The sequence below is a fragment of the Leuresthes tenuis genome, unplaced genomic scaffold (genome assembly GCF_036924035.1).
Source record: "Leuresthes tenuis unplaced genomic scaffold, fLeuTen1.0.hap1 SCAF_1, whole genome shotgun sequence".
Lineage (NCBI taxonomy): Eukaryota > Metazoa > Chordata > Actinopteri > Atheriniformes > Atherinopsidae > Leuresthes > Leuresthes tenuis.
Genome location: NW_027325355.1, coordinates 3,159,299 through 3,172,061, shown reverse-complemented (window position 1 = coordinate 3,172,061; position 12,763 = coordinate 3,159,299). Strand labels below are relative to the sequence as shown.

The 12,763-nt window shown below is 46.8% G+C and overlaps 32 pseudogenes; all 32 read left to right on the top strand.

The window, feature by feature from the left end:
* Positions 1 to 127: 127 nt before the first annotated feature.
* Positions 128 to 245, top strand: LOC140290145 (5S ribosomal RNA; annotated as a pseudogene).
* A 269-nt stretch (positions 246 to 514) lies between these two features.
* Positions 515 to 632, top strand: LOC140290144 (5S ribosomal RNA; annotated as a pseudogene).
* Positions 633 to 901: 269 nt separating this feature from the next.
* Positions 902 to 1,025, top strand: LOC140289807 (5S ribosomal RNA; annotated as a pseudogene).
* A 269-nt stretch (positions 1,026 to 1,294) lies between these two features.
* Positions 1,295 to 1,413, top strand: LOC140289396 (5S ribosomal RNA; annotated as a pseudogene).
* A 269-nt stretch (positions 1,414 to 1,682) lies between these two features.
* Positions 1,683 to 1,801, top strand: LOC140300266 (5S ribosomal RNA; annotated as a pseudogene).
* Positions 1,802 to 2,070: 269 nt separating this feature from the next.
* Positions 2,071 to 2,189, top strand: LOC140296817 (5S ribosomal RNA; annotated as a pseudogene).
* Positions 2,190 to 2,458: 269 nt separating this feature from the next.
* Positions 2,459 to 2,577, top strand: LOC140293660 (5S ribosomal RNA; annotated as a pseudogene).
* Positions 2,578 to 2,846: 269 nt separating this feature from the next.
* LOC140275457 (5S ribosomal RNA) lies at positions 2,847 to 2,965 on the top strand (annotated as a pseudogene).
* A 269-nt stretch (positions 2,966 to 3,234) lies between these two features.
* On the top strand, positions 3,235 to 3,353 carry LOC140293295 (5S ribosomal RNA; annotated as a pseudogene).
* A 269-nt stretch (positions 3,354 to 3,622) lies between these two features.
* On the top strand, positions 3,623 to 3,741 carry LOC140269625 (5S ribosomal RNA; annotated as a pseudogene).
* Positions 3,742 to 4,010: 269 nt separating this feature from the next.
* Positions 4,011 to 4,128, top strand: LOC140290143 (5S ribosomal RNA; annotated as a pseudogene).
* A 269-nt stretch (positions 4,129 to 4,397) lies between these two features.
* LOC140289806 (5S ribosomal RNA) lies at positions 4,398 to 4,521 on the top strand (annotated as a pseudogene).
* A 269-nt stretch (positions 4,522 to 4,790) lies between these two features.
* Positions 4,791 to 4,909, top strand: LOC140289395 (5S ribosomal RNA; annotated as a pseudogene).
* A 269-nt stretch (positions 4,910 to 5,178) lies between these two features.
* On the top strand, positions 5,179 to 5,297 carry LOC140300265 (5S ribosomal RNA; annotated as a pseudogene).
* Positions 5,298 to 5,566: 269 nt separating this feature from the next.
* On the top strand, positions 5,567 to 5,685 carry LOC140270267 (5S ribosomal RNA; annotated as a pseudogene).
* A 269-nt stretch (positions 5,686 to 5,954) lies between these two features.
* Positions 5,955 to 6,073, top strand: LOC140296749 (5S ribosomal RNA; annotated as a pseudogene).
* Positions 6,074 to 6,342: 269 nt separating this feature from the next.
* LOC140290141 (5S ribosomal RNA) lies at positions 6,343 to 6,460 on the top strand (annotated as a pseudogene).
* Positions 6,461 to 6,729: 269 nt separating this feature from the next.
* LOC140289805 (5S ribosomal RNA) lies at positions 6,730 to 6,853 on the top strand (annotated as a pseudogene).
* Positions 6,854 to 7,122: 269 nt separating this feature from the next.
* Positions 7,123 to 7,241, top strand: LOC140291954 (5S ribosomal RNA; annotated as a pseudogene).
* A 269-nt stretch (positions 7,242 to 7,510) lies between these two features.
* On the top strand, positions 7,511 to 7,629 carry LOC140301533 (5S ribosomal RNA; annotated as a pseudogene).
* Positions 7,630 to 7,898: 269 nt separating this feature from the next.
* LOC140275452 (5S ribosomal RNA) lies at positions 7,899 to 8,017 on the top strand (annotated as a pseudogene).
* Positions 8,018 to 8,286: 269 nt separating this feature from the next.
* On the top strand, positions 8,287 to 8,405 carry LOC140291401 (5S ribosomal RNA; annotated as a pseudogene).
* Positions 8,406 to 8,674: 269 nt separating this feature from the next.
* LOC140290140 (5S ribosomal RNA) lies at positions 8,675 to 8,792 on the top strand (annotated as a pseudogene).
* A 269-nt stretch (positions 8,793 to 9,061) lies between these two features.
* LOC140290139 (5S ribosomal RNA) lies at positions 9,062 to 9,179 on the top strand (annotated as a pseudogene).
* Positions 9,180 to 9,448: 269 nt separating this feature from the next.
* Positions 9,449 to 9,572, top strand: LOC140289802 (5S ribosomal RNA; annotated as a pseudogene).
* A 269-nt stretch (positions 9,573 to 9,841) lies between these two features.
* LOC140290138 (5S ribosomal RNA) lies at positions 9,842 to 9,959 on the top strand (annotated as a pseudogene).
* Positions 9,960 to 10,228: 269 nt separating this feature from the next.
* On the top strand, positions 10,229 to 10,346 carry LOC140290137 (5S ribosomal RNA; annotated as a pseudogene).
* Positions 10,347 to 10,615: 269 nt separating this feature from the next.
* Positions 10,616 to 10,739, top strand: LOC140289801 (5S ribosomal RNA; annotated as a pseudogene).
* Positions 10,740 to 11,008: 269 nt separating this feature from the next.
* On the top strand, positions 11,009 to 11,126 carry LOC140290136 (5S ribosomal RNA; annotated as a pseudogene).
* A 269-nt stretch (positions 11,127 to 11,395) lies between these two features.
* LOC140289800 (5S ribosomal RNA) lies at positions 11,396 to 11,519 on the top strand (annotated as a pseudogene).
* Positions 11,520 to 11,788: 269 nt separating this feature from the next.
* Positions 11,789 to 11,907, top strand: LOC140269614 (5S ribosomal RNA; annotated as a pseudogene).
* A 272-nt stretch (positions 11,908 to 12,179) lies between these two features.
* LOC140280589 (5S ribosomal RNA) lies at positions 12,180 to 12,298 on the top strand (annotated as a pseudogene).
* Positions 12,299 to 12,763: the final 465 nt, after the last annotated feature.

The window sequence follows — 12,763 nt, the reverse complement described above, 5'->3', positions numbered from 1 at the left end:
AGAATAATCACATCAGGGAAGAATATGTGCCCACTACACATCAGCCTTTCTTGGCAATTATCTGGTTACATAGAGGAACCGTATGATTCCAGTACCTATATAATGCACATTTGTCACAGAGATTATTACTTACGGCCACACCACCCTGAACATGCCCGACCTCGTCTGATCTCGGAAGCCAAGCACGGTTGGCCTGGTTAGTACTTGGGTGGGAGACTGCTTGGGAATACCAGGTGCTGTAAGCTTTATCTCTTCTCTGGACCACCTGAATGTCTTTTGTTGCAACGTCTGATCACCCTGTGACACATGAGGAAGTTGGTCATCTTCAGCTGCTGCTGCTTTGTTGGCAGACACAAAGTGATCTGAGAGTCTCAGTTTCAGCTGCAGAGAATAATCACATCAGGGAAGAATATGTGCCCACTACACATCAGCCTTTCTTGGCAATTATCTGGTTACATAGAGGAACCGTATGATTCTAGTACCTATATAATGCACATTTGTCACAGAGATTATTACTTACGGCCACACCACCCTGAACATGCCCGACCTCGTCTGATCTCGGAAGCCAAGCACGGTTGGCCTGGTTAGTACTTGGGTGGGAGACTGCTTGGGAATACCAGGTGCTGTAAGCTTTATCTCTTCTCTGGACCACCTGAATGTCTTTTGTTGCAACGTCTGATCACCCTGTGACACATGAGGAAGTTGGTCATCTTCAGCTTCTGCTGCTTTGTTGGGAGACACGAAGTGATCTGAGAGTCTCAGTTTCAGCTGCAGAGAATAATCACGTCAGGGAAGAAGATGTGCCCACTACACATAAGCCTTTCTCTGCAATTATCTGGTTACATAGAGGAACCGTATGATTCCAGTACCTATATAATGCACATTTGTCACAGAGATTGTCGCTTACGGCCACACCACCCTGAATATAATATGCCCGACCTCGTCTGATCTCGGAAGCCAAGCAGGATTGTGCCTGGTTAGTACTTGGGTGGGAGACTGCTTGGGAATACCAGGTGCTGTAAGCTTTTTCTCTTCTCTCTACCACCTGCATGTCTTTTGTTGCAACGTCTGATCACCCTGTGACACATGAGGAAGTTGGTCATCTTCAGCTACTGCTGCTTTGTTGGCAGACACGAAGTGATCTGAGAGTCTCAGTTTCAGCTGCAGAGAATAATCACGTCAGGGAAGAAGATGTGCCCACTACACATCAGCCTTTCTCGGAAATGATCTGGTTGCATAGAGGAACCGTATGATTCCAGTACCTATATAATGCACATTTGTCAGAGACATTGTTGCTTACGGCCACACCACCCTGAACATGCCCGACCTCGTCTGATCTCGGAAGCCAAGGAGGGTTGGGCGTGGTTAGTACTTGGATGGAAGACCTCTTGGGAATACCAGGTGCTCTAAGCTTTTTCTCTTCTCTCGACCACCTGCATGTCTTTTGTTGCAACGTCTGATCACCCTGTGACACATGAGAAAGGTGGTCATTTTCAGCTGCTGCTGCTTTGTTGGCAGACACGAAGTGATCTGAGAGTCTCAGTTTCAGCTGCAGAGAATGATCACATGAGGGAAGAAGATTTGCCCACTACAAGTGTGCCTTTCTCGGCAATTATCTGGTTGCATAGAGGAACCGTATGATTCCAGTGCCTATATAATGCACATTTGTCACAGACATTGTTGCTTACGGCCACACCACCCTGAACACGCCCGACCTCGTCTGATCTCGGTAGCCAAGGAGGGTTGGGCCTGGTTAGTACTTAAATGGGAGACCGCTTGGGAATACCAGGAGCTGTAAGCTTTTTCTCTTCTCTCTACCACCTGCATGTCTTTTGTTGCAATGTCTGATCACCCTGTGACACATGAGGAAGTTGGTCATCTTCAGCTTCTGCTGCTTTGTTGGCAGACACAAAGTGATCTGAGAGTCTCAGTTTCAGCTCGAGAGAATAATCACGTCAGGGAAGAAGATGTGCCCACTACTTATCAGCTTTTCACGGCAATTATCTGGTTACATAGAGGAACTGTATGATTCCAGTACCTATATAATGCACATTTGTCACAGTTATGGTTGCTTACGGCCACACCACCCTGAACATGGCCGACCTCGTCTGATCTCAGAAGCCAAGCAGGTTTGGGCGTGGTTAGTACTTGGATGGTAGACTGTCTGGGAATACCAGGTGCTGTAAGGTTTTTCTCTTCTCTCTACCACCTGCATGTCTTTTGTTGCAACGTCTGATCACCCTGTGACACATGAGGAAGTTGGTCATCTTCAGCTGCTGCTGCTTTGTTGGCAGACACAAAGTGATCTGAGAGTCTCAGTTTCAGCTGCAGAGAATAATCACGTCAGGGAAGAAGATGTGCCCAGTACACATCAGCCTTTCTCGGAAATTAACTGGTTGCATAGAGGAACCGTATGATTCCAGTACCTATATAATGCACATTTGTCAGAGACATTGTTGCTTACGGCCACACCACCCTGAACATGGCCGACCTCGTCTGATCTCGGAAGCCAAGGAGGGTTGGGCGTGGTTAGTACTTGGATGGAAGACCTCTTGGGAATACCAGGTGCTTTAAGCTTTTTCTCTTCTCTCTACCACCTGCATGTCTTTTGTTGCAACGTCTGATCACCCTATGACACATGAGGAAGTTGGTCATCTTCAGCTGCTGCTGCTTTGTTAGCAGACACGAAGTGATCTGAGAGTCTCAGTTTCAGCTGCAGAGAATGATCACATCAGGGAAGAAGATGTGCCCATAACAAGTGAGCCTTTCTCGGAAATTATCTGGTTACATAGAGGAAGTGTATGATTCCAGTACTTATATAATGCACATTTGTCACAGAAATTGTTCCTTACGGCCACACCACCCTGAATATGCCCGACCTCGTCTGATCTCGGAAGCCAAGGAGGGTTGGGCCTGGTTAGTACTTTAATGGGAGACTGCTTGGGAATACCAGGTGCTGTAAGCGTTTTCTCTTCTCTCTACAACCTGCATGTCTTTTGTTGCAACGTCTGATCACCCTGTGACACATGAGGAAGTTGGTCATCTTCAGCTGCTGCTGCTTTGTTGGAAGACACGAAGTGATCTGAGAGTCTCAGTTTCAGCTGAAGAGAATAATCACATCAGGGAAGAAGATGTGCCCACTACACATCAGCCTTTCTCAGCAATTATCTGGTTACATAGAGGAACCGTATGATTCCTGTACTTATATAATGCACATTTGTCACAGACATTGTTGCTTACGGCCACACCACCCTCAATATGCCTGACCTCGTCTGATCTCGGAAGCCAAGCAGGGTTGGGCCTGGTTAGTACTTGGGTGGGAGACCGCTTGAAAATACCATTTGCTGTAAGCTTTTTCTCTTCTCTCTACAACCTGCATGTCTTTTGTTGCAACGTCTGATCACCCTGTGACACATGAGGAAGTTGGTCATCTTCAGCTGCTGCTGCTTTGTTGGCAGACACAAAGTGATCTGAGAGTCTCAGTTTCAGCTGCAGAGAATGATCACATCAGAGAAGATGATATGCCAGCTACACATCAGCCTTTCTCTGCAATTATCTAGTTGCATAGAGGAACCGTATGATTCCAGTACCTATATGATGCACATTTGTCAGTGACATTGTTGCTTACGGCCACACCACGTTGAACATGCCCGACCTCGTCTGATCTCGGAAGCCAAGCACGGTTGGGCCTGGTTAGTACTTGGATGGAAGACCTCTTGGGAATACCAGGTGCTTTAAGCTTTTTCTCTTCTTTCGACCACCTGCATGTCTTTTGTTGCAACGTCTGATCACCCTGTGACACATGAGGAAGTTGGTCATCTTCAGCAGCTGCTGCTTTGTTGGCAGACACAAAGTGATCTGAGAGTCTCAGTTTCAGCTGCAGAGAATAATCACATCAGGGAAGAATATGTGCCCACTACACATCAGCCTTTCTTGGCAATTATCTGGTTACATAGAGGAACCGTATGATTCTAGTACCTATATAATGCACATTTGTCACAGAGATTATTACTTACGGCCACACCACCCTGAACATGCCCGACCTCGTCTGATCTCGGAAGCCAAGCACGGTTGGCCTGGTTAGTACTTGGGTGGGAGACTGCTTGGGAATACCAGGTGCTGTAAGCTTTATCTCTTCTCTGGACCACCTGAATGTCTTTTGTTGCAACGTCTGATCACCCTGTGACACATGAGGAAGTTGGTCATCTTCAGCTTCTGCTGCTTTGTTTGGAGACACGAAGTGATCTGAGAGTCTCAGTTTCAGCTGCAGAGAATAATCACGTCAGGGAAGAAGATGTGCCCACTACACATAAGCCTTTCTCTGCAATTATCTGGTTACATAGAGGAACCGTATGATTCCAGTACCTATATAATGCACATTTGTCAGAGACATTGCTGCTTACGGCCACACCACCCTGAATATAATATGCCCGACCTCGTCTGATCTCGGAAGCCAAGCAGGATTGTGCCTGGTTAGTACTTGGGTGGGAGACTGCTTGGGAATACCAGGTGCTGTAAGCTTTTTCTCTTCTCTCTACCACCTGCATGTCTTTTGTTGCAACGTCTGATCACCCTGTGACACATGAGGAAGTTGGTCATCTTCAGCTACTGCTGCTTTGTTGGCAGACACGAAGTGATCTGAGAGTCTCAGTTTCAGCTGCAGAGAATAATCACGTCAGGGAAGAAGATGTGCCCACTACACATCAGCCTTTCTCGGAAATGATCTGGTTGCATAGAGGAACCGTGTGATTCCAGTACCTATATAATGCACATTTGTCAGAGACATTGTTGCTTACGGCCACACCACCCTGAACATGCCCGACCTCGTCTGATCTCGGAAGCCAAGGAGGGTTGGGCGTGGTTAGTACTTGGATGGAAGACCTCTTGGGAATACCAGGTGCTCTAAGCTTTTTCTCTTCTCTCGACCACCTGCATGTCTTTTGTTGCAACGTCTGATCACCCTGTGACACATGAGAAAGGTGGTCATTTTCAGCTGCTGCTGCTTTGTTGGCAGACACGAAGTGATCTGAGAGTTTCAGTTTCAGCTGCAGAGAATGATCACATGAGGGAAGAAGATTTGCCCACTACAAGTGTGCCTTTCTCGGCAATTATCTGGTTGCATAGAGGAACCGTATGATTCCAGTGCCTATATAATGCACATTTGTCACAGACATTGTTGCTTACGGCCACACCACCCTGAACACGCCCGACCTCGTCTGATCTCGGTAGCCAAGGAGGGTTGGGCCTGGTTAGTACTTAAATGGGAGACCGCTTGGGAATACCAGGAGCTGTAAGCTTTTTCTCTTCTCTCTACCACCTGCATGTCTTTTGTTGCAATGTCTGATCACCCTGTGACACATGAGGAAGTTGGTCATCTTCAGCTTCTGCTGCTTTGTTGGCAGACACAAAGTGATCTGAGAGTCTCAGTTTCAGCTCGAGAGAATAATCACGTCAGGGAAGAAGATGTGCCCACTACTTATCAGCTTTTCACGGCAATTATCTGGTTACATAGAAGAACTGTATGATTCCAGTACCTATATAATGCACATTTGTCACAGTTATGGTTGCTTACGGCCACACCACCCTGAATATGCCCGACCTCGTCTGATCTCAGAAGCCAAGCAGGTTTGGGCCTGGTTAGTACTTGGATGGTAGACTGTCTGGGAATACCAGGTGCTGTAAGCTTTTTCTCTTCTCTCTACCACCTGCATGTCTTTTGTTGCAACGTCTGATCACCCTGTGACACATGAGGAAGTTGGTCATCTTCAGCTGCTGCTGCTTTGTTGGCAGACACAAAGTGATCTGAGAGTCTCAGTTTCAGCTGCAGAGAATAATCACGTCAGGGAAGAAGATGTGCCCAGTACACATCAGCCTTTCTCGGAAATTAACTGTTTGCATAGAGGAACCGTATGATTCCAGTACCTATATAATGCACATTTGTCAGAGACATTGTTGCTTACGGCCACACCACCCTGAACATGGCCGACCTCGTCTGATCTCAGAAGCCAAGCAAGGTTGGGCCTGGTTAGTACTTGGGTGGGAGACCGCTTGAAAATACCATTTGCTGTAAGCTTTTTCTCTTCTCTCTACAACCTGCATGTCTTTTGTTGCAACGTCTGATCACCCTGTGACACATGAGGAAGTTGGTCATCTTCAGCTGCTGCTGCTTTGTTGGCAGACACAAAGTGATCTGAGAGTCTCAGTTTCAGCTGCAGAGAATAATCACATCAGGGAAGAATATGTGCCCACTACACATCAGCCTTTCTTGGCAATTATCTGGTTACATAGAGGAACCGTATGATTCCAGTACCTATATAATGCACATTTGTCACAGAGATTATTACTTACGGCCACACCACCCTGAACATGCCCGACCTCGTCTGATCTCGGAAGCCAAGCACGGTTGGCCTGGTTAGTACTTGGGTGGGAGACTGCTTGGGAATACCAGGTGCTGTAAGCTTTATCTCTTCTCTGGACCACCTGAATGTCTTTTGTTGCAACGTCTGATCACCCTGTGACACATGAGGAAGTTGGTCATCTTCAGCTGCTGCTGCTTTGTTGGCAGACACAAAGTGATCTGAGAGTCTCAGTTTCAGCTGCAGAGAATAATCACGTCAGGGAAGAAGATGTGCCCACTACACATAAGCCTTTCTCTGCAATTATCTGGTTACATAGAGGAACCGTATGATTCCAGTACCTATATAATGCACATTTGTCACAGAGATTGTCGCTTACGGCCACACCACCCTGAATATAATATGCCCGACCTCGTCTGATCTCGGAAGCCAAGCAGGATTGTGCCTGGTTAGTACTTGGGTGGGAGACTGCTTGGGAATACCAGGTGCTGTAAGCTTTTTCTCTTCTCTCTACCACCTGCATGTCTTTTGTTGCAACATCTGATCACCCTGTGACACATGAGGAAGTTGGTCATCTTCAGCTGCTGCTGCTTTGTTGGCAGACACGAAGTGATCTGAGAGTCTCAGTTTCAGCTGCAGAGAATGATCACATCAGAGAAGATGATATGCCAGCTACACATCAGCCTTTCTCTGCAATTATCTAGTTGCATAGAGGAACCGTATGATTCCAGTACCTATATGATGCACATTTGTCAGTGACATTGTTGCTTACGGCCACACCACGTTGAACATGCCCGACCTCGTCTGATCTCGGAAGCCAAGCACGGTTGGGCCTGGTTAGCACTTGGATGGAAGACCTCTTGGGAATACCAGGTGCTTTAAGCTTTTTCTCTTCTTTCGACCACCTGCATGTCTTTTGTTGCAACGTCTGATCACCCTGTGACACATGAGGAAGTTGGTCATCTTCAGCTGCTACTGCTTTGTTGGCAGACATGAAGTGATCTGAGAGTCTCAGTTTCAGTTGCAGAGAATGATCACATCAGAGAAGATGATTTACCCGCTACACATCAGCCTTTCTCGGCAATTATCTGGTTGCATAGAGGAACCGTATGATTCTAGTACCTATATAATGCACATTTGTCAGAGACATTGCTGCTTACGGCCACACCACCCGGAACATGCCTGACCTCATCTGATCTCGGAAGCCAAGCAGGGTTGGGCCTGGTTAGTACTTGGATGGGAGACCACTTAGGGATACCAGGTGCTGTAAGCTTCTTCTCTACTCTCTACCACCTTCGTGTCTTTTGTGGCAACGTCTGATCCTCCTGTGACACATGAGGAAGTTGGTCATCTTCAGCTGCTGCTGCTTTGTTAGCAGACACGAAGTGATCTGAGAGTCTCAGTTTCAGCTGCAGAGAATGATCACATCAGGGAAGAAGATGTGCCCATAACAAGTGAGCCTTTCTCGGAAATTATCTGGTTACATAGAGGAAGTGTATGATTCCAGTACTTATATAATGCACATTTGTCACAGAAATTAATCCTTACGGCCACACCACCCTGAATATGCCCGACCTCGTCTGATCTCGGAAGCCAAGGAGGGTTGGGCCTGGTTAGTACTTTAATGGGAGACTGCTTGGGAATACCAGGTGCTGTAAGCGTTTTCTCTTCTCTCTACAACCTGCATGTCTTTTGTTGCAACGTCTGATCACCCTGTGACACATGAAGAAGTTGGTCATCTTCAGCTGCTGCTGCTTTGTTGGAAGACACGAAGTGATCTGAGAGTCTCAGTTTCAGCTGAAGAGAATAATCACATCAGGGAAGAAGATGTGCCCACTACACATCAGCCTTTCTCAGCAATTATCTGGTTACATAGAGGAACCGTATGATTCCTGTACTTATATAATGCACATTTGTCACAGACATTGTTGCTTACGGCCACACCACCCTCAATATGCCTGACCTCGTCTGATCTCAGAAGCCAAGCAGGGTTGGGCCTGGTTAGTACTTGGGTGGGAGACCGCTTGAAAATACCATTTGCTGTAAGCTTTTTCTCTTCTCTCTACAACCTGCATGTCTTTTGTTGCAACGTCTGATCACCCTGTGACACATGAGGAAGTTGGTCATCTTCAGCTGCTGCTGCTTTGTTGGCAGACACAAAGTGATCTGAGAGTCTCAGTTTCAGCTGCAGAGAATAATCACATCAGGGAAGAATATGTGCCCACTACACATCAGCCTTTCTTGGCAATTATCTGGTTACATAGAGGAACCGTATGATTCCAGTACCTATATAATGCACATTTGTCACAGAGATTATTACTTACGGCCACACCACCCTGAACATGCCCGACCTCGTCTGATCTCGGAAGCCAAGCACGGTTGGCCTGGTTAGTACTTGGGTGGGAGACTGCTTGGGAATACCAGGTGCTGTAAGCTTTATCTCTTCTCTGGACCACCTGAATGTCTTTTGTTGCAACGTCTGATCACCCTGTGACACATGAGGAAGTTGGTCATCTTCAGCTGCTGCTGCTTTGTTGGCAGACACAAAGTGATCTGAGAGTCTCAGTTTCAGCTGCAGAGAATAATCACATCAGGGAAGAATATGTGCCCACTACACATCAGCCTTTCTTGGCAATTATCTGGTTACATAGAGGAACCGTATGATTCTAGTACCTATATAATGCACATTTGTCACAGAGATTATTACTTACGGCCACACCACCCTGAACATGCCCGACCTCGTCTGATCTCGGAAGCCAAGCACGGTTGGCCTGGTTAGTACTTGGGTGGGAGACTGCTTGGGAATACCAGGTGCTGTAAGCTTTATCTCTTCTCTGGACCACCTGAATGTCTTTTGTTGCAACGTCTGATCACCCTGTGACACATGAGGAAGTTGGTCATCTTCAGCTTCTGCTGCTTTGTTGGGAGACACGAAGTGATCTGAGAGTCTCAGTTTCAGCTGCAGAGAATAATCACGTCAGGGAAGAAGATGTGCCCACTACACATAAGCCTTTCTCTGCAATTATCTGGTTACATAGAGGAACCGTATGATTCCAGTACCTATATAATGCACATTTGTCACAGAGATTGTCGCTTACGGCCACACCACCCTGAATATAATATGCCCGACCTCGTCTGATCTCGGAAGCCAAGCAGGATTGTGCCTGGTTAGTACTTGGGTGGGAGACTGCTTGGGAATACCAGGTGCTGTAAGCTTTTTCTCTTCTCTCTACCACCTGCATGTCTTTTGTTGCAACGTCTGATCACCCTGTGACACATGAGGAAGTTGGTCATCTTCAGCTGCTGCTGCTTTGTTGGCAGACACAAAGTGATCTGAGAGTCTCAGTTTCAGCTGCAGAGAATAATCACATCAGGGAAGAATATGTGCCCACTACACATCAGCCTTTCTTGGCAATTATCTGGTTACATAGAGGAACCGTATGATTCCAGTACCTATATAATGCACATTTGTCACAGAGATTATTACTTACGGCCACACCACCCTGAACATGCCCGACCTCGTCTGATCTCGGAAGCCAAGCACGGTTGGCCTGGTTAGTACTTGGGTGGGAGACTGCTTGGGAATACCAGGTGCTGTAAGCTTTATCTCTTCTCTGGACCACCTGAATGTCTTTTGTTGCAACGTCTGATCACCCTGTGACACATGAGGAAGTTGGTCATCTTCAGCTGCTGCTGCTTTGTTGGCAGACACAAAGTGATCTGAGAGTCTCAGTTTCAGCTGCAGAGAATAATCACATCAGGGAAGAATATGTGCCCACTACACATCAGCCTTTCTTGGCAATTATCTGGTTACATAGAGGAACCGTATGATTCTAGTACCTATATAATGTACATTTGTCACAGAGATTATTACTTACGGCCACACCACCCTGAACATGCCCGACCTCGTCTGATCTCGGAAGCCAAGCACGGTTGGCCTGGTTAGTACTTGGGTGGGAGACTGCTTGGGAATACCAGGTGCTGTAAGCTTTATCTCTTCTCTGGACCACCTGAATGTCTTTTGTTGCAACGTCTGATCACCCTGTGACACATGAGGAAGTTGGTCATCTTCAGCTTCTGCTGCTTTGTTGGGAGACACGAAGTGATCTGAGAGTCTCAGTTTCAGCTGCAGAGAATAATCACGTCAGGGAAGAAGATGTGCCCACTACACATAAGCCTTTCTCTGCAATTATCTGGTTACATAGAGGAACCGTATGATTCCAGTACCTATATAATGCACATTTGTCACAGAGATTGTCGCTTACGGCCACACCACCCTGAATATAATATGCCCGACCTCGTCTGATCTCGGAAGCCAAGCAGGATTGTGCCTGGTTAGTACTTGGGTGGGAGACTGCTTGGGAATACCAGGTGCTGTAAGCTTTTTCTCTTCTCTCTACCACCTGCATGTCTTTTGTTGCAACGTCTGATCACCCTGTGACACATGAGGAAGTTGGTCATCTTCAGCTGCTGCTGCTTTGTTGGCAGACACAAAGTGATCTGAGAGTCTCAGTTTCAGCTGCAGAGAATAATCACATCAGGGAAGAATATGTGCCCACTACACATCAGCCTTTCTTGGCAATTATCTGGTTACATAGAGGAACCGTATGATTCCAGTACCTATATAATGCACATTTGTCACAGAGATTATTACTTACGGCCACACCACCCTGAACATGCCCGACCTCGTCTGATCTCGGAAGCCAAGCACGGTTGGCCTGGTTAGTACTTGGGTGGGAGACTGCTTGGGAATACCAGGTGCTGTAAGCTTTATCTCTTCTCTGGACCACCTGAATGTCTTTTGTTGCAACGTCTGATCACCCTGTGACACATGAGGAAGTTGGTCATCTTCAGCTGCTGCTGCTTTGTTGGCAGACACAAAGTGATCTGAGAGTCTCAGTTTCAGCTGCAGAGAATAATCACGTCAGGGAAGAAGATGTGCCCACTACACATAAGCCTTTCTCTGCAATTATCTGGTTACATAGAGGAACCGTATGATTCCAGTACCTATATAATGCACATTTGTCACAGAGATTGTCGCTTACGGCCACACCACCCTGAATATAATATGCCCGACCTCGTCTGATCTCGGAAGCCAAGCAGGATTGTGCCTGGTTAGTACTTGGGTGGGAGACTGCTTGGGAATACCAGGTGCTGTAAGCTTTTTCTCTTCTCTCTACCACCTGCATGTCTTTTGTTGCAACATCTGATCACCCTGTGACACATGAGGAAGTTGGTCATCTTCAGCTGCTGCTGCTTTGTTGGCAGACACGAAGTGATCTGAGAGTCTCAGTTTCAGCTGCAGAGAATGATCACATCAGAGAAGATGATATGCCAGCTACACATCAGCCTTTCTCTGCAATTATCTAGTTGCATAGAGGAACCGTATGATTCCAGTACCTATATGATGCACATTTGTCAGTGACATTGTTGCTTACGGCCACACCACGTTGAACATGCCCGACCTCGTCTGATCTCGGAAGCCAAGCACGGTTGGGCCTGGTTAGTACTTGGATGGAAGACCTCTTGGGAATACCAGGTGCTTTAAGCTTTTTCTCTTCTTTCGACCACCTGCATGTCTTTTGTTGCAACGTCTGATCACCCTGTGACACATGAGGAAGTTGGTCATCTTCAGCAGCTGCTGCTGCTTTGTTGGCAGACACGAAGTGATCTGAGAGTCTCAGTTTCAGCTGCAGAGAATGATCACATGAGGGAAGAAGATTTGCCCACTACAAGTCAGCCTTTCTCGGCAATTATCTGGTTACATAGAGGAACCGTATGATTCCATTACCTATATAATGCACATTTGTCAAAGACATTGTCGCTTACGGCCACACCACCCTGAATATGCCCGACCTCGTCTGATCTCGGAAGCCAAGCAGTGTTGGGCCTGGTTAGTACTTTGATGGTATACAGCTTGGGAATACCAGGTGCTGTAAGCTTTTTCTCTTATCTCAACCACCTGCATGTCTTTTGTTGCAACGTCTGATCACCCTGTGACACATGAGGAAGTTGGTCATCTTCAGCTGCTGCTGCTTTGTTGGCAGATACGAAGTGATCTGAGAGTCTCATTTTCAGCTGGAGAGAATTATCACGTCAGGGAAGAAGATGTGCCCACTACATATCAGCCTTTCTCGGCAATTATCTGGTTACATAGAGGAAGTGTATGATTCCATTGCCTATATAGTGCACATTTGTCACAGAGATTGTTACTTACGGACAAACCACCCTGAATATGTCTGACCTTGTCTGATCTCGGAAGCCAAGGAGGGCTGGTTCTGGTTAGTACTTTGATGGGACACCGCTTGGGAATACCAGGTGCTGTAAGCTTTTTCTCTTCTCTCTACCACCTACATGTCTTTTGTTGCAATGTCTGATCGCCCTGTGACACATGAGGAAGTTGGTCA